Source organism: Scyliorhinus torazame, chromosome 10 (assembly GCF_047496885.1).
Source record: "Scyliorhinus torazame isolate Kashiwa2021f chromosome 10, sScyTor2.1, whole genome shotgun sequence".
Taxonomy (NCBI): domain Eukaryota; kingdom Metazoa; phylum Chordata; class Chondrichthyes; order Carcharhiniformes; family Scyliorhinidae; genus Scyliorhinus; species Scyliorhinus torazame.
This window is the reverse complement of record NC_092716.1, coordinates 196,549,628-196,576,609: the sequence shown is the minus strand read 5'-3', so window position 1 is coordinate 196,576,609 and position 26,982 is coordinate 196,549,628. Positions and strand designations below refer to the sequence as shown.

The 26,982-nt window shown below is 44.2% G+C and overlaps 1 protein-coding gene across 1 annotated transcript in view; it reads left to right on the top strand.

Annotated features, from left to right (window-relative positions):
• kiaa1549la (KIAA1549-like a) overlaps positions 1-26,982 on the top strand; it is a 431,663-nt gene that overhangs the window by 234,462 nt on the left and 170,219 nt on the right. The window lies entirely within an intron of this gene.

The window sequence follows — 26,982 nt, the reverse complement described above, 5'->3', positions numbered from 1 at the left end:
ATCACTATGAGAAGTTCTGGGCACTGCACCTTTGGAAGGATATTTTGACCTTGGAATGAGTGTGCAGCATAGGTCTACTAGATGGTACCTAAACTTCAAGGGTTAAATCACGAGGAGAATTTACATGAACTAGGATTGTATTGCTTAGCTTTTAAAAGTTAAGGGGTGATTTGTATAAGGGGCCAGAATGCGAGGATTGCAGATATTTTGGAGGCTTGTGGGGCTAGAGGAGGTTCAAGAGATAGGGACGGGCAAAGTCCTGGAAGGATCTGCAAACAAAGATGAGAAATTTAAAATAGAGGCATTACCTAACTGGGAGCAATGTAGGCCAGAGAGCACAGCGGTGATAAGTAAATGGGACTTGGTGAGAGTTAGGACACAGCAATAGAGTCTTAGATTTGCTCAAGAGAGTGGAAGAGGGGAGGCCCACCAGAAGCACATTGGAATAGTCAAGTCTAGACGTAAAAAGGTATAAATGAAGGTTTCAGCTGCAGATGAGCTAATGCGGGGTGATTTTAAGGGATGATACTGAGATAGAGATGGAAATAGGCAGTATTGGCGATCGTGTGAATATGTGATTGGACGGTCAATTATGGGTTAAATGTGACACCATTGTTGCAGACAGTCTGGCTCATCATCTGGCAGTTGCCAGGGAAAAGAACAAAGTCAGTGGTCAGGGAATAGAAGTTGTGGCTGGAACCAAAGACAATGGTTGGAACGTTTCTGCTGTTCACGTTGGCGCTATCCTCCGGGTCGGCGCACCCCCACCATGGCAGCAAGGGGTGAATTCAACATTGACAACAGCGGGACCAGAAAGTCCCGCTGTCAGCCAATGGCGAGCCGCCGCGGCTGGTTGCATGGTAAATCCCACCCAATGGCTTCAGTCTCCCTCATCTTTAGTTGGAGCAGCTCTACCAGAAGTGGTGACGTATGCCAAGGACTTTGAGGCACCCTCACTGGCCTCATATCAAAACTTAGATAGCTGGGATATAGGCCAGCAGGCAATATGGGATTGCAGGGAAACCCCTCTACAGGATCAGTCTCTTTAGTTAATTCAACCTTTTTATTACAGCATTGGCCTTCCAGCTCCTTGGGCCCCCTCTCTTCAATAGAGACCGCCTACATTAAGCTATCACTCCCCACACCACCCTCAGCATTTTGGCAGAAAATCTACAAATCTGCCCCACTTGGGGCCCTAACTTTGCTGCTTGGCTGCCCAACCAATGTGTCCACCCTACCAAGTCCCTTCAAAATCTTGCATATTTCAATGAGTTCAATCTCATTTTACTGAACTCCAGAGAGTAATGTTATCAGTGGCCATCTGGAATATGTGCTTGGTTATACTCGAACATTGCTGACTATATTATCAAATATGCGTGAATTTTAATATTTCCATACTGGCCTATTAGATCATATGAACAAACACATTCGGAGCAACTGTAGGCCACTCAGCCCCTCGAGTCTGCTCCATCATTTAATAAGATCAAGGCTGACCTGAGTGTAACTCAACCCCACATTCCCACCTGCCTCCTATAATCTTTCACCCCTTCCTCCTATAATCTTTCACCCCTTCCTATCAAGAATCTATTTAGCACTACTTTCAAAATATTCGAAGACTCTTCTTCTACCGCCCTTTCAGGACTCTCTGAGGGAAAACATTTTGCCTCAGCTCTGTCTTAAATGGGTGACCCCTTATTTGTAAACAGTGACCCTTAGTTTTAGATGCTCCCACAGCATCCTCTTCACATCCACCTTGTCTAGACCCAGTCGGGATCTTATCTGTTTCAATCAAGTTGCCTCTTACTCTTCTAAACTCCAACAGATACAAACCAAGCCTCTAGCCTTTCCTCATAAGACAACCCACCATTCCTTGTATTAGTCTAGTAAACCTTCTCTGAACTGCTTCCAATGCATTAACATCCTTTCTTAAATAAGGACACCAATACTGTACACAATACTCCAGATATGGTTTCACCAATGCCCTATATAACTGAAGCATAACATCTCTACTTTTGTATTCAATTCCCCTTGCAATAAATGAAAACATTCTATTGGATTTCCTAATTATGGGGCAGCATGGTGGCATAGTGGGTTAGCCCTGCAGCCTCACGGCGCCGAGATCCCAGGTTCAATCCCGGCTCTGGGTCACTGTCCGTGTGGAGTTTGCACATTCTCCCCGTGTTTGCGTGGGTTTCGCCCCCACAACCCAAAGATGTGCAGGCTAAGTGGATTGGCCATGCTCAATTGCCCCTTAATTGGAAAAAATGGATTGGGTACTCTAAAATTTAAAAAAAAGATTTCCTAATTACGTGCCATACCGCATACTTGCCTTTTGCAATTCTTGCACTAGGACACCCAGATCCCTCTGCGTCTTAGAGCTCTGCAATCTCTCACCATTTGGATTGTAGGAGCGGTTTCAAGAACTGTGTATTGAGTCAGCTTCCAAGTGGGGTTATTCCCTATGGCTCAACTCAGTACAGAGAGGAAAAAACACAACGACAACCTGGACAAGATGGCTAGTTAATCAAGCTTGTTACGTGTACACGGAGAACAGACTGGCTATCTGCCAAGACCTGTTCTGTCGAACAAAGACCAGAACACAGGACTTATACAACGTTCAAAAATCAATAGCCCTCTCCAGTTGGATGCAATCCAATCACTGTAGCTGCTACTTTTAAACTTATCCAATAGAATTGCAAGCAGTGTTTAAACTTCACCCAATAGAATCGCAAGCAATCCATGATTAATCCTCATCCTGACAGCTATGTACAATCTCAGCAGCCTGTGCTGACTGAGAAACAGAACCAGCACCCTGGATTGTTTCACAAAGAAAGGGTGTCAGAAGTAATGTCCTTTTGGTCAAGTTAACTATCCTGAATCCCATTTGACTACTTATTACTGCTATGTCCTGAAAATCCATGTTTAATGGTTAATAATGATTACTCAGTACTCTTCCTATAATTAATCTCAATCCTTAATAAAGTAACTTATGTAAAACTACTCTGGTGGCATGCTAACAATTCAGTTTTAAGAGGTATCATCGCTGAACCCCCTTTCATGGATAATATGCTTCTTTTCAATTTTTCTTGCCAAACTGAAAAATTTTACATTTTCCCACATCATACTCCATTTGCCAGATGTTTGCCCACTCACTTCACTTATTTCTCTTTTGTAGCCTCCTTATGTCCTCTTCACATCTTATTTTCATCAGCAAATTTAGCAACGATGCCTTTCATCCCTTCATCCAAGTCATTTATATAAATTGTAAAAGGTTGAGGTCTCAACACTGATTTCTGTGGCACACCACATCTTGCCAACCAGAAAAAATCCATTTATGCCTATCCTCCATACCCTGTAAGCTTGCCAATCCTAGCCAATATATTAACTCCCACACCATTTTCACAATAACCTTTGACGTGAAATCTTTCAAATGCCTTCTGGAAATCTAAGTACAGTGCATCCACCAGTTCCCCTTCACCAACAACATATGCTACTTCTTCAAAGAACTCCAAATTTGTTAAACATGATGTCCCGTTTACAAAACCATGTTGACTCTGCCTGATTACCTTGAATTTTTCAAAATGTCTCGCCATCACGTCTTTAATAATAGCTTAGAACATTATCCCTATGACAGATGTTAAACTATTTGGTCTATAGTTTCCTGCTTTCTGTCTCCCTCCCTTTTTAAATAAAGAAATTACATTAGCCATTTTTTAATCTAATGGAGCCATCCCAAAATCTGGGGAACATTGGAAAATTAAAACCAACGCATCAAATATCTCCCCAGCCACTTCTCTTAAGAACCTGAAGAAGAAGTCCATCAGGATCTGGAGATTTGTCAGTCCTCAGCTCCAACAATTTGCTCAATACCACTTCCCTGGTGATTGTAATTTTCCTGATTTACAGTTATTTCTGGGACGTACTTGTATCTTCTATAGTGCAGACTTATGCAGAATACACTTTCAATTTATCTGCCATCTCTTTATTTCCATTATTAATTACCCAGACTCACTCTCTATAGGACCAGTGCGCACTTTGTTCATTCTTACTTTTTAAAAAAATCTACAGAAACTCTTACTGCCTGGCTTTGTATTTCTGGCTAGCTTTCTCTGGTCCTCTAACATTTTGTTCCATGGTTATTTATTTACGCAGAACATCATGTTTGTTTTGCATTAAATATCAGGTTAAATAACAGGGCTGCTCTCAATCAATTGGACCAAACAGCTCTCTGCCCTTCAGTAACTAAGTAACTGATTTCACAGCTTCTATCAACATAATGTATCTTGCAATCACTGAGATACTGCTGAATAATGTATTTTTAATATAAAAATGGGAAGTAAAACGCATTCAATGTAATTACGAAGGAAAATATTTTTCATTCCATGGCAGTGATTTGCAGCACTTTTGTTTAATGGGTTTCATATTTCGAAGTAACCTACATTTTTGCTTAATTTATCGGGTAGATCCTTGCAATCTGAAATGCCTATTATAGTGCTGAATCAAACGGTATACAAGATTTTTTCTATGAAATAATCAGTAATCTTGTAGCTTAAAAAAAGGAAGAACTTGCATTTCTGAAGCACCTTTCACAAACTTATCATATCCCAAAATGACTTAATTAAGTTATTTTGATGAGTAATAATCAATGTGCTTTGCTCATGATGGACGCTGTGGTTGCCAACATGTGCATAGTGCGGCCACAAATACAGCAATAACCTGATAACTTGTTTTTCTCACTAGTCTTGGTTGAGGACTAAGTACTGGCCAGAGCAGCAGAAAGAACACCCCTGCTCTTCTACCAATAGTGCAAGGGGATTATTTTCTGTGGGCAGATCTAGGTTTGACTTCTCTTCCAAACAATGGCAACTCCCAACAGTACAGGGCATCCTTATTGCATCACTGAGGTTGCTAGCTTAGAAAGTTACCATGCAAACAATTAAGAAGGCAAGTGATATGTTAGCCTTTACTGCAAGGAGATTGAAGTATAAGAATAAGGAAGTCATCCTACAATTATATCAGCCTTTGAGAGACTATATTTGGAGTAATGTATAGAGATTTTGGGCCGGGTTCTTCTGGCCCCGCCATGGCGAGACCCATAACCAGTGATCCATTGAACCAGCCAAAATTCCATTGACTTGATTGATTGATTGATTTGATTTATTGTCACGTGTACCGAAGTACAGTGAAAAGTATTTTTCTGCGACCGAGGGAACGTACACAGTACGTACATAGTAGACAAAAGAATAATCAACAGAGAACATTGACAAATGGTACATCGACAAACAGTGATTGGTTACAGTGCGGAACAAGGGGCCAAACAAAGCAAATACATGAGCAAGAGCAGCATAGGGCGTCATGAATAATGTTCTTACAGGGAACAGGTCAGTCTGAGAGGGAGTCGTTGAGGTGTCTTGTAGCTGTGGGGAAGAAGCTGTTCCTATGTCTGGATGTGCGAGTCTTCAGACTTCTGTACCTTCTGCCTGATGGAAGGGTCTGGAAGAAGGCAATGCCTGGGTGGGAGGGATCTCTGACTTTTGGCATGACCAGAAGATTCCAGCAGTGGGCAGTGCTGGAAAATTCTAGCCTTGGTCTCTTAACCTGTGGAAGGATAAATTTGCCTTGTAGGGGATACAATTAAGGTTCACTAGACTGATACCTGGGATGAAAGGACCAGGAGGAATTGTGTGCAATGGGGCCATAATTCTCTGAAGTTTAGAGAATGTGAGGTGAGCTTATTCAAATATATAAAATTCTCAGAGGGCTTAGCAAGGTTGTTGCTAATTTGTGTGTATTGCCTCTGTTTAATTACGTTTGCTCAAGAATCGGCATGTATCTTTCGACACCGCCACAAGGTTCAGAACCGAATACTGATCAAAGACTCGATACACCAGTTAGTAAGTTCAAAAGCAATGCTCATTTATTTACACACAGTCAAATCTACTCATGCATAAACTCTACAAACTAACTATCACTATTACTAAAGCCTACACTTAGCTTTGGGTGCCCACTCAGTCAGAGGAACAATGACCGTTGCTCGGTTCTGAGGCTGCTGGGTTGAGCTGTTTACAGGATAGCAACTAGGAGCGTCTATCTCGTAGCGTGCGTTGACTTGGAACTTACTTGGTCCGATGCAGCAACTCGGCAGGTCTCTCTTCGCTGAGAGCCAAGGCCAAAGAAAGATTCTCTCTTTGGTGAGTGCTTATGTACTCAAAAGGGCTTTGCGCGCTTTTGGGCGGGCCTTGAACTTGACCTCAATTAATTGGGCCTTTCCCAATCATTCGTATCGATCTTCCTCCAATAGAGGGGTGGTTCCCTGATTGCTGGGCGTGTCCTAGGTGACCGTTGGTCTGCTTTGTTTGAGTCTCTTCCGGTGCCGGGGTGTCTGCCTTAACATTGTTTATGTAAATGTTTCCCTTTTGTCCCCGGAGATGGCTTATTAGTATGTAGATTGCTTAGCAGTTTCTGCCCTGTGTGAGAGCTAAGGTTCTAATCAACAGGCAGACCTTGCACCTGCTTGTTTCTCAGTATTGTCCAATTTTCCCTGCATTCTTTGCAAGTGTCCATTTTGTAATCGGGATGTGGCCATCCCAGATGGCTACAAGGTGACGCGGAGAGACTTTTTCTCCAAGCTGGAGAGCACAGGGCCAGAGTCACAGGACAAGGAGACACCATTTATGACTGAGATTATGAGAAATGTCTTCACTTGAAAGATTCTGAATCTTTGGAAATCTCAGAGAGCAATGGATGCTGAGTTATTCAGTATATTCAAGACCAATATCAATTGATTTTTGGGCTCTTAAGGGAATTAGGGATATATGGATTATCTGCAAAGGTAAAGTTGAGACAGAATTTCAACCATGATCTTAATGAATGGTGGAGGAGGCTTGTGAGGCCATCCAACCTACTTCTGCTCAAACTTGTTATTATGTGCTGAGGTTTGTTCAATGGAACCTCCTGACTTTGAGTGCTCCCTACTGGGCCAAGACTAACACAGAAACGTTCAAGTTTTCTCTTTTATAAAAGCTCAGGACATCCGAGAAGGTAAATCCAAAAGAAGTTTAATTTGAAACCCACAGAAAAGGCTGCAGCATTGCTTAAAGTTCCAAGGTCCCAATTAGGACTACCGTTCTCGCAGGCCGTAGTCCAGTCGTTTTTATGAGGTGATTTCTACGAGCCCCAACTAATGGGCCTCCGGCCACAAGTGGGGAAGCTCTTATTTTACGAGTCCCACTGGAAGATCAATTACCGTGTCGTCGCGTGAGGGCTATTGCATCTTTGATTTGATTCATTTCCTATCTTCAAGATTCTTGAATGTTGGTTGTTGAAAGCGGAGATGTGGGAGTAAAGCGTATTGCTAATAACAGCGTGATAAGCACAGTGGGTAGCACTGTTGCTTCACAGCTCCAGGGTCGCAGGTTCGATTCCTGGCTTGGGTCACTGTGGAATCTGCACGTTCTCCCTGTGTCTGAATGGATTTCCTCCGGGTGCTCCGGTTTCCTCCCACAAGTCACAAAAGATGTGCTGTTGGTAATTTGGACATTCTGAATTCTCCCTCTGAGTATCGAACCGGTGCCGGTATACATAGAACATAGAACATAGAAAATACAGCACAGAACAGGCCCTTCGGCCCACGATGTTGTGCCGAACCTTTGTCCTAGATTAATCATAGATTATCATTGAATTTACAGTGCAGAAGGAAGCCATTCGGTCCTTTGAGTCTGCACCAGCTCTTGGAAAGAGCACCCTACCCAAACTCAACACCTTCACCCAACACCAAGGGCAATTTGGACATTAAGGGCAATTTATCATTGGCCAATTCACCTAACCCGCACACCTTTGGATTGTGGGAGGAAACCGGAGCACCCGGAGGAAACCCACGCAGACACGGGGAGGACGTGCAGACTCCGCACAGTCAGTGGCCCAAGCCGGAATCGAACCTGGGACCCTGGAGCTGTGAAGCAATTGTGCTATCCACAATGCTACCGTGCTGCCCTTGAGAACAAATAAATCTACACTATATCATTTAACCGTAATCCATGTACCTATCCAATAGCTGCTTGAAGGTCCCTAATGTTTCCGACTCAACTACTTCCACAGGCAGTGCATTCCATGCCCCCACTACTCTCTGGGTAAAGAACCTACCTCTGATATCCCTCCTATATCTTCCACCTTTCACCTTAAATTTATGTCCCCTTGTAATGGTTTGTTCCACCCGGGGAAAAAGTCTCTGACTGTCTACTCTATCTATTCCCCTGATCATCTTGTAAACCTCTATCAAGTCGCCCCTCATCCTTCTCCGTTCTAATGAGAAAAGGCCTAGCACCCTCAACCTTTCCTCGTAAGACCTACTCTCCATTCCAGGCAACATCCTGGTAAATCTTCTTTGCACCTTTTCCAAAGCTTCCACATCCTTCCTAAAATGAGGCGACCAGAACTGTACACAGTACTCCAAATGTGGCCTTACCAAAGTTTTGTACAGCTGCATCATCACCTCACGGCTCTTAAATTCAATCCCTCTGTTAATGAACGCGAGCACACCATAGGCCTTCTTCACAGCTCTATCCACTTGAGTGGCAACTTTCAAAGATGTATGAACATAGACCCCAAGATCTCTCTGCTCCTCCACATTGCCAAGAACTCTACCGTTAACCCTGTATTCCGCATTCATATTTGTCCTTCCAAAATGGACAACCTCACACTTTTCAGGGTTAAACTCCATCTGCCACTTCTCAGCCCAGCTCTGCATCCTATCTATGTCTCTTTGCAGCCAACAACAGCCCTCCTTACTATCCACAACTCCACCAATCTTCGTATCGTCTGCAAATTTACTGACCCACCCTTCAACTTCCTCATCCAAGTCATTAATGAAAATCACAAACAGCAGAGGACCCAGAACTGATCCCTGCGGTACGCCACTGGTAACTGGGATCCAGGCTGAATATTTGCCATCCACCACCACTCTCTGACTTCTATCGGTTAGCCAGTTCATTATCCAACTGGCCAAATTTCCCACTATCCCATGCCTCCTTACTTTCTGCATAAGCCTACCATGGGGAACTTTATCAAATGCCTTACTAAAATCCATGTACACTACATCCACTGCTTTACCTTCATCCACATGCTTGGTCACCTCCTCAAAGAATTCAATAAGATTTGTAAGGCAAGACCTACCCCTCACAAATCCGTGCTGACTATCCCTAATCAAGCAGTGTCTTTCCAGATGCTCAGAAATCCTATCCTTCAGTACCCTTTCCATTACTTTGCCTACCACCGAAGTAAGACTAACTGGCCTGTAATTCCCAGGGTTATCCCTAGTCCCTTTTTTGAACAGGGGCACGACATTCGCCACTCTCCAATCCCCTGGTACCACCCCTGTTGACAGTGAGGACGAAAAGATCATTGCCAACGGCTCTGCAATTTCATCTCTTGCTTCCCATAGAATCCTTGGATATATCCCGTCAGGCCCGGGGGACTTGTCTATCCTCAAATTTTTCAAAATGCCCAACACATCTTCCTTCCTAACAAGTATTTCCTCGAGCTTACCAATCTGTTTCACACTGTCATCTCCAACAATATCGCCCCTCTCATTTGTAAATACAGAAGAAAAGTACTCGTTCAAGACCTCTCCTATCTCTTCAGACTCAATACACAATCTCCCGCTACTGTCCTTGATCGGACCTACCCTCGTTCTAGTCATTCTCATATTTCTCACATATGTGTAAAAGGCCTTGGGGTTTTCCTTGATCCTACCCGCCAAAGATTGTTCATGCCCTCTCTTAGCTCAACTAATCCCTTTCTTCAGTTCCCTCCTGGCTATCTTGTATCCCTCCAATGCCCTGTCTGAACCTTGTTTCCTCAGCCTTACATAAGTCACCTTTTTCCTCTTAACAAGACATTCAACCTCTCTTGTCAACCATGGTTCCCTCACTCGACCATCTCTTCCCTGCCTGACAGGGACATACATATCAAGGACACGTAGCACCTGTTCCTTGAACAAGTTCCACATTTCACTTGTGTCCTTCCCTGCCAGCCTATGTTCCCAACTTATGCACTTCAATTCTTGTCTGACAACATCGTATTTACCCTTCCCCCAATTGTAAACCTTGCCCTGTTGCACGTACCTATCCCTCTCCATTACTAAAGTGAAAGTCACAGAATTGTGGTCACTATCTCCAAAATGCTCCCCCACTAAAAAATCTATCACTTGCCCTGGCTCATTGCCCAGTACTAAATCCAATATTGCCCCTCCTCTGGTCGGACAATCTACATACTGCGTTAGAAAAGCTTCCTGGACACACTGCACAAACACCACCCCATCCAAACTATTTGATCTAAAGAGTTTCCACTCAATATTTGGGAAGTTAAAGTCGCCCATGACTACTACCCTATGACTTCTGCACCTTTCCAAAATCTGTTTCCCAATCTGTTCCTCCACATCTCTGCTACTATTGGGGGGCCTATAGAAAACTCCTAACAAGGTGACTGCTCCTTTCCTATTTCTGACTTCAACCCATACTACCTCAGTAGGCTGATACTCCTGGAACTGCCTTTCTGCAGCTGTTATACTATCTCTAATTAATAATGCCACCCCCCCACCTCTTTTACCACCCTCCCTAATCTTATTGAAACATCTATAACCAGGGACCTCCAACAACCATGTCTGCCCCTCTTATATCCAAGTTTCCGTGATGGCCACCACATCGTAGTCCCAAGTACCGATCCATGCCTTAAGTTCACCCACCTTATTCCTGATGCTTCTTGCGTTGAAGTACACACACTTCAACCCCTCTCCGTGCCTGCAAGTACTCTCCTTTGTCAGTGTTCCCTTCCCCACTGCCTCATTACACGCTTTGGCGTCCTGAATATTGGCTACCTTAGTTGCTGGACTACAAATCCGGTTCCCATTCCCCTGCCAAATTAGTTTAAACCCTCCCGAAGAGTACTAGAAAACCTCCCTCCCAGGATATTGGTGCCCCTCTGGTTCAGATGCAACCCGTCCTGCTTGTACAGGTCCCACCTTCCCCAGAATGCGCTCCAATTATCCAAATACCTGAAGCCCTCCCTCCTACACCATTCCTGCAGCTACGTGTTCAACTGCACTCTCTCCCTATTCCTAGCCTCGCTATCACGTGGCACCGGCAACAAACCAGAGATGACAACTCTGTCTGTCCTGGCTTTTAACTTCCAGCCTAACTCCCTAAACTTGTTTATTACCTCCACACCCCTTTTCCTACCTATGTCGTTGGTACCAATGTGCACCACGACTTCTGGCTGCTCACCCTCCCCCTTAAGGATCCTGAAGACACGATCCGAGACATCCCTGGCCCTGGCACCCGGGAGGCAACATACCTTCCGGGAGTCTCGCTCGCGACCACAGAATCTCCTATCTATTCCCCTAACCATTGAATCTCCTACAACTATTGCTTTTCTATTCTCCCCCCTTCCCTTCTGAGCCCCAGAGCCAGACTCAGTGCCAGAGAACTGGCCGCTAGGGCCTTCCCCCGGTAGGTCATCCCCCCAACAGCATCCAAAACGGTATACTTGTTTTGAAGGGGAACGGCCACGAGGGATCCCTGCACTTTCTGCCTGTTTGTTTTTTTCCCCCTGACTGTAACCCAGCTATTCTTGTCCTGTACCTTGGGTGTGGTTACCTCCTTGTAACTCTTCTCAATCACCCCCTCTGCCTCCCGGATGATCCGAAGTTCATCCAGCTTCAGCTCCAGTTCCCTAACACGGTCTTTGAGGAGCTGAAGTTGGGTGCACTTCCCGCAGGTATAGTCAGTGGGGACACGGGTGGTATCCCTCACCACCCACATCCTACAGGAGGAGCATGTAACTGGCCTAGCCTCCATCCCCTCTTACCTGACAGAATATAGCTGCCCTGTGGACTAACTAGATCTCCGCCCTCCGACCCTGCTCCCAGTCAGCTACACTTCCTGTAAACTCCTGGCTCTCTTCGCACTCTTTGCGGAAATGTTGGAAACAAAATGAAAGGAGCGCCTTACTCCCTCCTCACCTAACTCCCTCGGTCACCAAACTCTCACTATCGCACTCAAATGCACCAAATTCAGCACCACCGCGGTCACCAAACTCTCACTATAGCACTCAAATGCACCAAATTCAGCACTCCCTCGGTCACCAAACTCTCACTATAGCACTCAAATGCACCAAATTCAGCACTCCCTCGGTCACCAAACTCTCACTATCGCACTCAAATGCACCAAATTCAGCACTCAGTGCAAAAACCTGGGTATGTGGCGACTCGGGGCTTTTCACAGTAACATCATTGCAGTGTTAATGTAAGCCTACTTGTGACGATAAAGATGATTATTATTATATCAAAAGGTTGGTGAGAGGAAACAGGCACCTTGAATTAAACTAGAAATGAACATAGATGTAGGCACAAAACGGGAGAGAAAGCAATCATTTCAGTGTTAAGGAAAGTCAGAAAAAAGGTGAGGAACCATTGTGTTCAACTGAAAGGAGTATTTCCTTCAGCGTGCAACAACAGCATCACTTGCATTTATAGAATGCCTTTAACATAGTCAAAAATCCCAAGCCACTTCAAAGGAACATTTATCAAACAAGATTAGCTGCCAAACCATTTAAAGTGGTAATTGGTAGAGTGGCCATAGCTTTCAGAGTCTTTCAGGAGTGTCTTAAAGGTGGCGGACAAGATAGGAAGGTAGAGAGATGTAAGGAGGTAATTTCAGATCTCAGGGTTGAGGCAACTGAAGACATGGCCACTACTGCTGTATGAAGGAAATTGGAGGTGAGGAAGAGCAAACCAATACTTCAGCATGGTCAGACTTAAAATTAGAGGGGTTAAATTTTATGGGAATCAAATGATTTCAGGAAAGTTTACTACTGATTGGTGGAAAAAGTAGAGAATATCTAAGTGCCGTGAGACAAATTTAAGACCATTTTGGTGCCTGTACTGAGGGTAAAATGGTTAAAACAGCAAATGTCACTTTATATAAGATGATCATAAAGAAATGTTTCCCGAGCTACTTACATGATACGTAATATTCTTATTTTGATGCTCAGTTTGAGTTTTGCCAGGATGGCTCAGCTGCTGAAAACATTACAGTCTTGGTCCAAACATCAGAGAAGGATCTCAGTTGTCGAGGTGAGGTGAAAGTGACTGCCATTGACATCAAGGCAGCATTTTACAGTCACATAATCTTTACAGGCAGAAGGAGGCATTTCAGCCCATCGTATCTGCACTGGCTCTCTGAAAAAGCATTTTACCTAGTCCCACTCCCCTGCCTTATTCCTGTAACCTTGCGCATTCTTTCTTTTCAGACAGCAATCCAATTCCCTTTAGAATACCTCGACTGAACCTGCTTCCACCACCCCCTCAGAGGGTTCATTCCAGACTGCAAATACCCTCTGGGTGAAAACATTTTTCCTCACATCACTTTTACTCCCTTTGCCAATTATTTTGAATCTGTGCCGTCAGCTCTTGATGCTCTAGACTTGAAATAGTTTCTCATTATTTACCAAAAGAGAAAATGCTGGAAAATTTCAGCAGGCCTGGCAACATCTGTAAGAAGAGAAAAGAGCTTACGTTTCAAGTCCAGATGACTCTTTGTCAAAACCTTTTGTCTCATTATTTACCCTGTCCATACACCTTGGAATCTTGAATACCTTATCAAGTTTCCTCTGAACCTTCTTTTCTCCAAGGAAAACAGACCCAACTTCTCCAATGTATCCTCATAGCTACAGTTGTTTATCCCTGGAAACATTCTTGTGATTCACCTCTGTCATGCCCTCACATCCTTCCTCAAGTAGGGCGCCCAGAACTCCAGATAAAGCCTAACTAGTGTCTTTTGCAAGTCAACATGACCAGCTTACACGTGTACTCAATGCCCATGTTAATAAAATCTAGGATACTGTATGCTTTAACTGCTCTCTCAGCATGTCCTGCATTTTTCAATGACTTATGTTATGATCCCAGACCAGACCCCAACAGTGGCTAGAATACTTGACTGTAACCCCAATATTTTATTTTAATTTTGTAAGACTGTGAGGAAAGGATACTTTTCTCCAGGAGTGATTGCCCAAAGGAATTGGGATATGGTATATTGAAACAAACACTATTACTAACACAGTATTAAAATCTTCACTTCACACCCAAAAAAAGCTTATAATTATTACCCCTTAAAAAATACTACTCAACACCGTGTTAACAATATCCATACTCGCTATCGTTATTCCTACATAAACAACACGAAAATGGACCATCTCAGTTATCAATCCACCCTAAATACCAATGGCATAGAAGAATACTTGCTTTACAGTGCCATTCTTTAGAGATCTCTTGGCATTGCTTTAAAAACAGATTTGACTCTGGTCTGACCCCCTGGAGAAACTCTGGCTGGATGTCTTCAAAAGCTTTTTTCAACTGGCTTGCTTCAGCTCCCCCTTGACCTCAGGCAGGTTTGCACTGCTTTAAATACAGTTAATCTCTTTTCACTACGTTTCAGTGAGAGAAGAATTGTTCCACTTCTAGACACAGCTTCATTCAGCTCAGAACTGGAACTGAAAAATGCTTTCTCAAAAAACCTGATGCCTTAGTTCCACCCAGCAATGACATCATCTCACCAAGCTGAAAACTAATTATCTTGCCAGGGAATCCCCTTATCAAAACAAAATTGTATTAGCCCAAGTTCTTTTCGATGCATAATTGTACTTCTGGCTCCTAAAAACTTTGTTGTCTTTCAAACCCAGATTCTTTTAAAAACATGACTACAGCAGTCAACACACTCTATCCCAGGCTTTTAACCCTTACTTCACCAAATACGTATAATTCAATATATCTAAAATTCTACATTCACCACTCTTATGTACAAGCACACCAAGATCCCTTTGCTCCTGCACTTCCATTAGACATTCTCCTTTTATTTTATATTGCCTTTCAACATTTATCCTGCCGAAACGAATCAACTCACTCTCTGCATTGAACGCCATCTGCCACTTGTCTGCCCAATCCACCAAAATGTCTATGTCCATTTTAAGTTCAAGGCTATCCTAAACACAGTTTGCAATGCTTCCAGTCTTCGTATCATTTGCAAATATTTTAATCATGCCCTGCACAGTCTAGGTCATTGATATCTGTGTATCAGGTAGAGCAAGGCCCCAGCACAAAACTCTGCGATAAACCTTCCTCCAAGCTGAAAAACTATTATTTATCATCAGCAGTTTCCTGTCACTCAACCAATTTCTTGTCCAAGTGCCTACTTTCCCTTTTGTTCTATGAGGTAGCATTTTACTCCAGTCTGTTGTGTGGCAAATGCCTTTTGAAAATCCCGCATTGCCCTTATCAATCGTCTTTGTTACCCCCTCAAAAAACTCCAGCAAATTAGTTGAACATGATTTTCCTTAATTAATCCATGCTGGCTTTCCTTAATTATCCTGCACTTATCCAAGTGACTAATGAGTTTGTCCTGAACTAATGGGCAAGATCTGGCTATTCACATGAGCGGGATCTCCCGGTCCAGCTCAGGAATCCTTCCACCATTCCCCACTATTCTGTGTGTGAAGGTATGCTAAAGTAAAATCTCTCATCTGGCCCTGGTACTTATTCATTTCAGGTACAAATAGTCTTTCTAGTACCTCCACCTTACCAATTGTAAATTCCTTGAGTGTAGGAGTTGCCTCCTCCCTCACCTCAGCCTAGGTAGCATCTTCTTCTTTTGTAAAGACAGGTGCAAAGTGTGGTGTTCGTAGGATTGACTTTAGAAGGCTGTGGAGACTCCACAAAAACAAAGAGCTTTATTCAGGAGATGTTAATGCTACAGGCTACGATGTTACACTGACAGTTACCCGCGCAAATGGCCGATGAGATAACATGACGCAAGTATTCTCTTAAAGTGCTCCTGTTCAGCTGCAAGGCTTCCAGTAAAGAATCATTGAAAATACTATAAATACACAACATTTTCTCCTTGTTTAAATCAAATGTTCCCCGACACATTAAAAAGTATAACACGAACAATCAACTAACAACAATAGTCAATAAGTCAGATGTTTTGGAGGTTCTCTGAATGGTTGTCGGTGAACTTCATCTTCTTAGTAGTTGCTGCGAGTTTTGGTGTCTTTGGCTTGGTGTGAACATCGACAGTGGTCGTTTTAACTAATAATAATAATCTTTATTAGTGTCACAAGTAGTTTTACATTAACATTGCAATGACATTATTGTGAAAATCTCCTAGTTGTCACACTCCAGCGCCTGTTTGGGTATTCTTTTTCCGGTTTTAATCTGTGGTCAAGGATCGGACAACATAGGATACCTCCGAATTTGGAAAAGCCACAAAAGGAAGGCGAGATGAGAACACAATTCCATTTGTAATGTTTACTATTCACCAAACGAACGTCACTTGATGTTATGGATGATGGAGTTGATGTTATGATTTGATGTTGACTTGGTGTTTGATTGGCAATTGAGATGCTGTTTTCTCCATTCAGTTGTGTTAATGTCAAGTTTTTGGGACGGTCCAGGTCGTCTCTTGGCCCAGTTGGATTTGACTCCCTGTCACTTCTGCTTATGGCGGTTTGGTTCTTGAAATCAAAAGTTGATTTGTGCGCCTCCTCCAGATTACATTGTCTCGGGTATGGACAGCGCAATAAACCAGTCTGGTCTGTGCTATGATGGTGGCAGGAATCCATTTTTATCTGTAGTGTAGTTCCTTGCCAGAACTTCTTGTCCCTGGTGAAAAACATGACACTTTGCTTTGTTTTCCCTCCCTATGACAGATCCTGTTGCTTTTTCTAGATGATGGCCTGGATTCTCTGCCGCCCGTCGCCTGTAGTGGGGTCCCCGATGCGGCGGAGAATCTAAAAATCAGGATCGTTGGCGGGCAAGATGCTCTGGCCCGACCCTCCGCTGCCGGTGAGATCTGGGTTCATGCCCGTGCGCCAGCAGAAGGATGTATATCAATGCAAATGGGTCTTAATGGCCTATTTGCATCCACTTAGCAGGCCGGGCACCCTGTTCTCCTACCCTTCGTGATTCTCCAGTCCCCTGGGCCGGGAATCACGTGGGCAGTTCCAGACAGAGGAATTTGTGGGGATCCCTCTATTTAGGGGTCCCTTTGTAGGTGAGTGACTCTAAGTGCTTAAACTCCAGTGTTTACAAACATCAACCACATAAAAGAGAGATACATGCATTCCAATCACTATGCGCATTCCAATCACTCAAGCTTGTCATTGCAATGCATTTATCTCTCTTTGATGTGGTTGATATTTGTAAACATTGGGGTTTCAAAACAGTGGCAGTAAGGTGTACCATATCCAAAAAGCTCATACTCACCAAAGCATCTTTGACAGCACTTTCCAAGCCTGTGGCATTTACCATCTACGTGAACAAAAGTAGCTTTTCAATGGAACCACAGTGTCTGCAAGTTCTCTTCTAAGTCACATACCATCCTGACTTGGAAATATATTCCTGTTGCGTCAAAACATTGAAACTCCATCCCTAATGGCACTGTGGGTGTACTGACGCCACATGGACTGCAGCTGTTCAAGAAGACAGCGCCCGACCAGCTTCTCAAGGGCGATTAGGGATTGGCAATAAATGCTGGCCTTGCAAGTGACTCCCATATCCCATGAATGAAAAATAAAATGAACTAACTCTCACTAACAGACTTTAAAATCAAATATTGCTTGCTCAAGTTTTATTAATCATCGTAACCTACATATGTCACCTCGGTGACCTACTTAAGGATGCTAAAACACAGTTGCACATTCATGAAGCAACCAAGGTTTGTCCAGAGGGGCTTTAGTAATTAGCGAGTTGTGGCATTGGTCAGAGGCAAATCATTTCTGATTTAGTAATCCATTCTATATTTGCCTGATATTGATTCAGGTAGAATGACATAGTGGGTCAATATTAACGAATAGTGCCTTAAAGCTACACTATCCAATTATAGTGGCCTATGCAGCCTACAGATTTGTGAGTAAATGATTTACATTTTGAGTCGACATTCCTTTGTACAGCCCGACAACATTTTAACAGAAGCATTAGTTTGTTCAAAATATACTTGAGAATTGTCAAGAGAGTAGAATGTTATGAAAAGATGTTTGCATCCTTTAACTGTAATCAATTACCCGCATCTCCCTCCCAAACCCAGTACTGTAATCAATGAATTCATGAGAAATTCTATCGGCTGTTAACCTTGTTGTAAAAAACCCTGAAAAAGTTACATATTGCTGAATGAGTTGTAACCAAACTTTTACCAGCATGTCAACTTCATAATTCCTGCTGAATGCCCACATCTGTCATGTGTCTACCGTTTCATCAGTCTGTGTTCCACCCTCCTCACTGATTGCTATGGGCAGAATTTTACGTTGCTCGGACGGGCATGTGCTGACCTGGAAGGGTGTGAAATCACGCGAGTCGACAAGCGTCCTGACATGATTATGCGACATTTCTGTTGATGGGGTGCATATGAAAGTCGGAAGCATGCCCACCACCAATCAAGCAGGCAATTTAGCCCATTAAGGAGCCACTGCAGCATAATTCTACGTGGCCTGCCTGCTGTTGTGGTTGCCAGGCCGGCTGAATGGCTAGGCGTGGCCTTTACGTTTTAGCTGCAACCTCAATTCAGGGTGGGATGAAATGTCAGGGCTGAAATGACAGGCTGAAATGTTAGGGCAGCAGGGCAGCACAGTGGTTAGCACTGTTGCTTCAGAGCACCAGGATCCCAGGTTCGATAACAGGTTTGGGTCACTGTCTGTGCGGAGTCTGCACGTTCTGCCTGTGTCTGCATGGCTTTCCTCCGGGTGCTCCGGTTTCCTCCCACAAGTCCCGAAAGAAGTGCTTGTTAGGTGATTGGACATTCTGAATTCTCCCTCAGTGTACCCGAACAGGCGCCGGAGTGTGGCGACTAGGGGATTTTCACAGTAACTTCATTGCAGTGTTAATGTAAGCCTACTTGTGACTCTAATAATGATTATTATTGTAATAAAATTTAAATAGGTGCCCGAGGACAAAAATTTGTATTGGATTGGACTTGTTTTATTGTCACGTGTACTGAGGTACAGTGAAAAGTATTGTTCTGCATACAGACCAGACTGATCATTCCAGACGTGAAAAAACATAGGACATACATAAATACACAATGTAAATACATAGGCACAGGCATCAGGTGAGCACACGGAGTGTAGTACTACTCCGTAGAGAAGATTTGTGAAGAGATCAGTTCAGGCCAGAAGAGGATCATTCAGGAGTCTGGTAACAGCAGGAAAGAAGCTGTTTTTGAACCTGTTAGTGCGTGTTCTCAGCCTTTTGTACCTTCTGCCCGATGGAAGAACTTGAAAGATAGAGTAACCTGGGTGGGAGGGGTCTTTGATTATGCTGCTCACTTTCCCAAGGCAGCAGGAGGTGTAGACCGAGTCAATGGATGGGAGGTGGGTTCACGTGATGGACTGGGCTGTGTTCACGACTCTCTGTAGTTTCTTACGGTCTTGAGCCGAGCAGTTGCCATACCAGGCTGTGATACAACCAGATAGGATGCTTTCTATGGTGCATCTGTAAACATTGGTGAGAGTCGATGTGGAATGCCGAATTTCCTTAGCTTCCTGAGTAAGTATAGGTGCTATATAGGCAGCACGGTAGCATAGTGGTTAGCACCATGGCTTCACAGCGCCAGGGTCCCTGGTTCGATTCCTGCTTGGGTCACTGTCTGTGCGGAGTCTGCACGTTCTCCCCATGTGTGCGTGGGTTTCCTCCGGGTGCTCCGGTTTCCTCCCACAGTCCAAAGATGTGCAGGTTAAGTGGATTGGCCATGCCAAATTGCCCTTAGGTTAGATGGGGTTGCAGGGTCACAGGGATAGGGTAGAGGTGTGGGGTTAAGTAGGGTGCTCTTTCCAAGAGCCGGTGCAGACCCGATGGGCTGAATGGCCTCCTTCTGCACTGTAAATTCTATGATTTTGCTTTCTTGGTCATAGCGTCATCGTGGGTGGACCAGAAAAGATTGTTGGTGATGTGAACACCTAGGAACTTGTGTTTCCTTGTGCTGCTAGACACATTTTGCCGTGTTTTTCCATTCCAATTTATTTTTTATAGGATTGCAGCTTCCTGTGACATTTCCTCGGCGTCTTTGTTATTGTGGAAGCACATTAAAAGTGCCAGCCCACACCCTTCTTTTTCTCTGCGGCTGCCCTCACCCACCTTTCCAAGTACACAATTCATGTTGGATGACTGTTCATTGGCCAGCCAGCATGAAATTGTGTTCTGAGGCTGACCATGTCTGTAAGCCCTTTTCACACCTGCTCCTGGGCCTGCTGAGCAGGCCCAATGGGCAAAACCTTCAAGCCTATGTTTCTGACCATCTTCAAACTTGAGGCCCAAGCAAGGATCATGAATAAATATCAAAAGGTGACCGTAATACTAACCCGCTAGGGAACAATACTTTCTGAAAAACAACTGTTCACCAAATTCCCTGCTTTCTATGCCTTAACATTTTTGTATCGACCGCACCACTGAACCATTAATCCTAATCCTTTTAATTTTATTAACCAGTTACCCTGTGGTACATTATCAAGCACCTTTTGAAAGTCTGTATCGGCAACATCAGCGACACTACCTCCTTTCTATTACTCTATTAAAGAACTCTATCACAATTTGCCTTTAATAAATCCATACTGACTTCCAACATTAGCCTACTAGTTTCCAAGTGCCAATTCAATTTGTCCAGTTAATTGTCTCTAAGGGAAGGGTTTTCTGGCTGGACCTTTGGCTTGGCCATCACATCCTCCACAGCGGGTCCCACTATGGTGATATGCATCACTGTAAATACACAAGGGGTCAATGTAAATACACTAAGACTAAGTAAACACTAGAGGGAGCACCAGAGACATCATGACAAGCAGACATACAGCTAATGAACACATAGAATAGGACAAGACCAATGGGCAGTCAAGAGGGACACTACCACAATGGGGCATTAGATAACCCATATATAAGGATAGGGCACACATGCTCTGTCTCTTTCAACAGGCGACATTTAGAGAGTAGGACAGGGGCAGATCAGAAGCACCACACCCACCACGTGGCTTAGAGCAGACTGGTTAGTTAGACTTACAATGAATTTAGTTAGATTGCGCACTTAGTTTCCCAAATGGTAAAGTTCACCCTTTATGTTTGCCACTAATCTACTCTCATGCTCAATTTTACAGATCATGTCTGTACTTTCTAGGAGAAACATTGATTCATATGGTGCCACTTTAAATGGCGCCATGGAGACAATGCAAATCCCACTGAGGCTTCTATCTACCCAGCCTGTGCAATACTCTTCAATGATATTAATCAGGAAACCAGTGGGTATATTGGCCCAAAGTCGTCTACCCCCGGGATTCAATATTATTGGCATAGCAACATTTTCCATGGCTACATGGGCAAATCTAACCCCCACCATAATGAGCTTCGTTCTCTACTGTATTATGAACCTTGCCTTCTTTTTGTCTCATGTTCTACATTCTGACCATTCTCGGGTGAAGTGGCTTCTCCTGAATTCCTTATTAGATTCATTTATGACAATCTTATATTTATGAACCCATAGTTCTGGATTGCTTTTGTATCTTTGTGAATTTTCTGCTCATCCATTAATAATGTTTCTAACCTCCTTCACATTGACTTCTTTTTAAAAAAAAATTTTTTTTATTAAGGTTTTTTAACAACACAATTTTTTCCCCTTACAAACAATAACCCCCCCCCCCCCGTAACAAAATAACGCAAAATCTCCCTGAGCAAGATATATACATGGCAAGATGGTATATTTACATAGCTTTATACACTGGCTCTTGGCCGCACGTACCGTTTCTCCCCACCCTCCATGCCATCTCCCGCTCGTCCATCCCCTCAAACAATCTCTCGTTCCCCCCCCCCCCCCCCCCCCCCCAGGGTTGCTGCTGCTGCTGACCAACCTTCTTCTAACGCTCCGCAAGATATTCTAGGAACGGTTGCCACCGCCTGTAAAACCCCTGTGCAGACCCTCTCAAAGCAAACTTAATTCTCTCCAATTTTATGAACCCCGCCATGTCGTTAATCCAGGCCTCCAGGCTAGGATCTCCAGGCCCTCCTTCCACAATAGCAAGACTCTTCGCCGGGCTACTAGGGACGCAAAGGCCAGAATTCCGGCCTCTTTCGCCTCCTGCACTCCCGGCTCATCCACTACTCCAAATATTGCTAGTCCCCAGCTTGGCTTGACCCGGACTTTCACCACCTGGGATATTACTCCCGCCACACCTCTCCAGAACCCCTCCAATGCCGGGCATGACCAAAACATATGGACATGGTTCGCCGGGCTCCCTGAACATCTTTCACATCTATCCTCTACCCCAAATAACTTACTCAGCCTCGCCCTCGTCAAATGCGCTCTGTGAACCACCTTAAATTGTATCAGACTGAGCCTGGCACACGAGGAGGAGGTATTAACCCTACCCAGGGCATCAGCCCATAGCCCTTCCTCAATCTCCTCCCACAGCTCCTCCTCCCATTTACCTTTCAATTCTTCTACTAGCGCTTCCCCCTCTTCTTTCATCTCTTGGTATATTTCCGACACCTTGCCCTCCCCGACCCATACCCCCGAGATCACCCTATCTTGAACTTCTTGTGCCGGGAGCAACGGAAATTCCCTCACCTGTCGCCTTACAAAAGCCCTCACCTGCATATATCTAAATGCATTTCCTGGGGGTAACTCAAATTTCTCCTCCAGTGCCCCTAGGCTCGCAAATGTCCCGTCAATGAACAGGTCCCCCATTCTTCTTATCCCCGCCCGATGCCAGCCTTGGAACCCCCCGTCCATCTTCCCCGGGACAAACCGGTGGTTACCCCCTGATCGGGGACCACACCGATGCTCCCATTGCACCCCTGTGCCTTCTCCACTTCATCTTGACTTCTGACAGACTGCAAGGTTACCTGTAAAGATGTAACATGTATGTTATTTGATTACACCAAAGATTTCATGCAGTATCCTCTCTGATTGGTATCAGGATATTCAATTCTGATTTGTGGAAGATCAGAAAATTAGTCACTGACTTCAAGCAAGGCAACAAGATGAGATAATAGGATAAGAGGACATGAGGTATTGTTTTGCTGGCAGGTCCCTGGCAGCCATTTTGAAAGAGATGCACTGTTCAGATTCGCTGACTGTCTGCCCTCTTCAGTTCTGTTTAAGGGTCATTCGGACTGGAACCATTCACTTTGATGCCAGACCAGCAGAGTTTAGCCCGCATTTTCTGTTTTTATTTTAGATATCTGCACTAATTCTTTAACAAAACAATTGAGAAGTATATGACGACAAAGTTATCTCACATTTGGAAGATAGTCAGTAACTTGTTTCTTAAAACCTCCATAACCCTATCAGCATGCGTTAGTGATTATTGTAGGAGGTTAGAATATTCTTGCAGCTTTAAGATTGGAGGAGATAATAAGATGAAAATATCTTCTCTCCAATATGAATTGATTTGGACATTTAACTTTCCACAGGTCATCACTATTCACACATTGGACTGCATTTAGAATATATTTGGCTGTCAGAAACATTTACGGCTCTCTAACCTGGCTGACAGATTGGCATCTTGTTGCTCTTTTTAACCTTAGTCTATTTGCTCTGATTACGTCACCTTTGCTCATGAGTCGCCAGGTATCTTTATGATACCGCCACGTGGTTCAAGTTCAGGTTATGATTAATAACACAGCACACCGCTTAGTAAGGATTAAAACAACGGTCATTTATTATATACAACAAGCAATATTAATACCCTAATACTACTTTCTATATAATAAACCTATCACTACTGGCCAATACTTAACTTAGGAAGAGCCCACCAGGTCAGGGAAACGAATGGCTTGTCCAATCAGATCTGGCCCGCGGGATTCAAAAGGCTGCTACAGGTCAGTGGCTAGGTGTCTCTACCGGATAGCGATCGCTGGATTCAAACTTACTGTTGCCGGTTGCTGTTCTTGCGAAGGTCTCGAGCAGGCGACGGGGAGCGAGAGAGAGAGATCTGAACTTGGACCCTCACTTTTATAGGGCCCAGGGGCTTCCCGCCTCCCGGGGCGGCCCTTGACCCTGAGTCCCAAGTGATTGGATTCTGTCCCCAATCTCTGGGGTTGATGTGTCCAATGGTGAGGCGATTCCTCGATCGGGGGGTGGTCGCTCACCTGTCTTTGTTTCGGCCACTGCAGGCGCCGACAGGTCTGGCCCGGTATTCAATTGCTAATATGTTGCAATTGTTCCGGGGATAGCCGATTTAACTGTGGATGTCTGAATAGATGGGCTGCAAACAGTCCTGAATGCAACTGCAAATACCTGGGTTGATGGGCTGTTGATAGCCCTGAGTATCGATCTGGGCTAACTTCCCAGAGCCGAATATGCAATACTGTCTGCAGCTGCCTGCTTGTGTCTTCTTAGCTGCTTTTCCCAGCAGTCTTTCGGGTTAGCCATTTTAAACTGGGTTTTGGCCAGATTAATCGTAACGCAGCCATTTTACGTGGCTACTATCTCTTCTGGTTCAGTTTTCCAGAAGGTGACTGATGTACCGTCAATTACCACGAGATGAGAATGGTGAAACAATCGAGGCTTTATTGCACAAGATGTTGTGCCTCCTGCAGCTGGAACCAGAATGGGAGCAGCGCAGGAGAGCATACACTTTTATACGCCGCCTGCTGGGAGGAGCCAGCAGACTGGGATTTACCGTTGTACCTGTAATACAGTATCAGTACCGTAATACATGCAATGTGTTACTAGTGGTGTTTACCACAGTGACCAATTAGCAAGCTGCCGTCCAATCAGCAACGATGCACATGCTGAGGAGAAGGCAGAGCCAATCAGTGGCTGGCACAAGTTAGTGTGTCAGTGTGCAGCAGAGGCCAAAGCCTCAAGGGAGGCTGCTATGAAGTGGCTGTGAGAAAAGGCTGAGGGAGGCAGCATAGTCAGAGAGACTGGCCTCCAGGAGCTGGTCTTGCATTGGCAATCCCCTGCCCATGGGTACCCTCGTGTGCTAGTTGCAACATTAAATAGTCAGATTGCACCATTTTCATATGCCACAGTGTGGGGACTGCAATGTCATCAAATTGGATTGCATTTGGTAAATTGCTGCTAATTGACCATTTAACAAGTTTATTTGACGTTCTACTACTGCTGGGCTGACTGCCATCAGCACACAGAAACCACCTCCATGAAAAATGAAAGGATGCAGGAACCTTGTTGGGGAACCAGTACGATGCATTTTTCTCCGATTGCATTCCCACCCTCCGCCTCCAAACTGCTTGCAAGGACCTGATAAAACTCCCAATATTGAGTTTACAGGTTCCACTCCAAAGACTTGCGCGCACAAAAACCAAGGCTGACACTCCAGTGCAGTACTGAGGGAGCGCTGCTTTGCATGATGTGCCATATTCTAGATAGTCTAGCCTCCATGGTGGATGTAAGAGATCCCATAGCATTATTCCGAAGTAGAGCAGAGTAGTTCTCCTATGTATCATGAGCCAATGTTTATCCCCCAATCAACGTCACTAAAAAATAAAATTACTTGGCCATTTATCACATTTCTGTTTGTGGGACCTTGCTGTTCGTAAATCGGCTGTCACGCTGCTTACTTTACAACAATGACTACACATCAGAAATACTTAATTGCATGTAAAGATCATCGGGACATTCAGAGACCGGTGCTATAAAAATGCAAATTCTTTCCTGTTTCCAACCATAAGTATGTTGTCACGGTTGCTCACAGCAACCTCTTCTGGGATCTATAATGAAGGATCTTGCTTGGACAGTATCGATGGATCTTTATATTTCATGCTACCATTGTCATAAAGTACCCAATGCTGTTGACATTGAGCGCAAAATGCGGTTAATGGTTTAATTCCCCAACAATTATGTGTGAACATATAAATAATTTTATAAAGCTGACAGGTTAGTGTAACCCTGAATGCTACTGGATTGCAAGTCATTTTTTCTAGAGATCTGTGATGATTTTGACGTGCAAGAATCGCTCGGGAGGCATTAAGCCTCTCTTCCTGACCAAGTGGTTAGCACAGTTGCTTCATAGCTCCAGGGTCCCAGGTTCGATTCCCGGCTTGGGTCACTGTGTGCGGAGTCCGCACGTTCTCCCCGTGTCTGCGTGGGTTTCCTCCGGGTGCTCCGGTTTCCTCCCACTGTCCAAAGATGTGCAGGTTAGGTGGATTGGCCATTCTAAAATTGCCCTTAGTGTCTAAAAGGTTTGGGTGGTGTTATTGGGTTATGGGGTAGGGTGGAGGTGTGGGCTTGGGTAGGGTGCTCTTTCCAAGGGCCTATGCAGACCCGGTGGACCAAATGGCCTTCTTCTGCACTGTAAATTCTATGATTCTATGAAGTGTGCTTCTGTCAGGATAGGAGCCACATACTTGAACCTGGCATGTTTGTAATTGTGTGTAGAAGTCCATATAAGGGAGATAATGGCTCCTGGGAGATGTGTACAATGTATGAGCTGCCCCAAGCAGTTTGACGGAATGGTAAAATAATGGTAATGTTACTAGGTGAGTAATCCTGCTGTGCAGCTGGTGGAATTTATATTAATTGATAAATCTGGGATAAAGATCAGTAATGGTGACCATGAGACTATCATTAAAGCATATCTGGTTCACTAATGTCCTTTAGGAAAGACATCTCCTGTTGTTACCCAATCTGGAGTACACATAACTCCCACATGCACTCTGTGTGGCTCTTAACTCTTCTCCAAATGGTCTCTCAAGTCACTCGGTTCTCCACGTGGACTTCAGCCATTTGAGAAGGCAGCTCACCACCATTTAAATAACAATTCAAGGTGAGCATTGAATGTTTGTCTTACTAGCCATGCTCACATCCCAAGAATGAATGAAAAAAATTGTACTGACCTTGGTAATGCCAGGTTGGAATTGGAGGAGGTGGGTTGGTTTGTTTGACTTCATTGTGTTGCTCCCTCAGAAAGCTTTTGAAGGTGAGAAAAGAAGAGTTT